At 47.4% G+C, this 1,970-nt stretch overlaps 1 pseudogene; it reads left to right on the forward strand.

Annotated features, from left to right (window-relative positions):
* Positions 1-213: 213 nt before the first annotated feature.
* LOC103733716 lies at positions 214-1,163 on the forward strand (annotated as a pseudogene).
* The last annotated feature ends 807 nt before the right edge of the window (positions 1,164-1,970 follow it).

Here is a 1,970-nt window from a genome sequence, read left to right on the forward strand (position 1 = left end):
ATATTTTTCAACCTCAAGGTAACAGACACATATTCACTATCATTTTATAGAGGTAGTAAGGCTCAGAACAGTTGAGTAAGATCTTCAAGGTAACCAGTTTAGTAATTTACAGAGCAACTACTTGGCTTGAAATACATCAGACTTCAAAGGCCCAGCCCTTTTCATGTAAGAAGAGTTAAATCTCCGCAGCAGGCTGCGTGGTGGGTGAGACAGATGCACACGGCTGGGGTGGTGGGGAGGACGCCGAGCCGCGGCGAGGGTGGTCCGTCCGCCCTCCCGCCGCACACGTCCGGGGCGTCGCGGGGCTGTAGCCGCCTGTGGCGCCTCCTGTCGGCCAGGGGCGGGAGCACGGAGAGGTCCTGCGGCCTCGCGCCGAGCCCAAGGAGGGGCGCGCGTGCGGACGATCAAAGTGCAGCTCCTCCTGGAGGCAAGGAGCCAGAGTGTCAACATGGCTCTGCCTCATCGTTCCCTTCCACGCGCGGTCCCCGCCTACAACACTCAACACCCCCACGGAGGTTGAACCAGGCGCAGAAACACAGCAGTGGGGGCAGCAACACCAGCACTGCCAGCAGATCCACCCACGGTGAGCTGGAAAAGAATCCACAAGCTCATCTGCGCCTGTGTTTAGAACGCTTAGAAGTTCTGATTCCACTAGGACCAGACTGCACCTGCACCAGGCGGTACAAGGCTTGGTTTGCTCAACAAAGCCAAAGCACACATCAAGAAACTTTGAAGCTGAAAGAAAGAGCCAGCACCAGCTTGAGAACTTGGAACTAGGACTGGAACAGCTGCAGGGTCCTCAAGAGGTGGAATGAATACGAATGGACAGTATTTGGATCAACTATTTCTTCAGAGCATTGGATTCAGAACGAGAGGCGATTGAAGTGGGTGGTGAAAGCACAGAGTTCTCCCTTAGAGAAGTGGACAATATAAGTACCACCAGCATCAGCATCAGTGACATTGATGACCACAGCAACCTGCAGCGCATTGGGAGTGAGGAGGGTTACTCCGGTGCCTGTGTCCAACTTTTTCACTTCCTAGACCCCAGCATGGCATACAGTGCAGGGCCAATTCAGTACAGTCTCTTAAATTGGGTTCATGATGTAGTCTCCTCTTTAAATAAAACTATACTTGAACAAAAGGGTCAAAAGACCTGTATTTAAGCAAATACTTAACAAAGTGGGGTAGAGCCTCCCCAGCAGAACAAATATTCATATTGGAAAAAAAGTACAATTTCTAATGGCAGCAGAAAACTCTGTGAAATTATCTTGAGCTGGTTGAAAAGAGGACAATGGCTGTTCCACTCTCCTTCTCCACTTTGCTCATGTTGCTTTGAGTAGACATTTAAGGGTGGGGTTATGACCCTTTCCTGAGCTTTTTGGCCCTAGAAACAAAATCAAACAGTAAAGAAAAGACAAAGATAACCAGGCATTAATCTTGAATAGCTAAAGAGCTGTTAAAATTCACCCTCAAAGACAATTTACCAATGAAGACTGTGGATGATCAATTCTTTAAAAAACTGAAAAATAAAAAAGCTCATTTCATGCTCTACAAAAGGAGAGACTCCCATGAAGCCTTTTGAGAGATCATCATGCAGCTCAGCTTTCTGTTGGATTCCATGCTAAGCAAGCTAACCTTATCCTGCCTTGTTAGCACTAGGGCACCCAACTTCCAGCTCATCACTCTTAGGCAATGTAGGGGTGACCCATGCATGACAGCCTGTATCACACAAGGCCTATGAGTATGGTTTGGGGGCCAGAAGAAAAAAGCTCCACGTGCCTCTATGTCTGTGAGGATCTGAAGAGTTGGGTATACAGTTTAGCAGGCCAAGGTCTGAGCTATGGCAGCATTTTTGAGATTTTGATAACTGTTTATATGTGTTGAAAACCAAAATGACATCTTTTTAAAGCTTGTCCATAAGTAAACATAGATGTCTTTTATAGTGGAAAAAACACATGGGGAAAAAAATC

The sequence above is a fragment of the Nannospalax galili genome, unplaced genomic scaffold, assembly GCF_000622305.1.
Source record: "Nannospalax galili isolate Female #2095 unplaced genomic scaffold, S.galili_v1.0 scaffold676, whole genome shotgun sequence".
Taxonomy (NCBI): Eukaryota; Metazoa; Chordata; class Mammalia; order Rodentia; family Spalacidae; genus Nannospalax; species Nannospalax galili.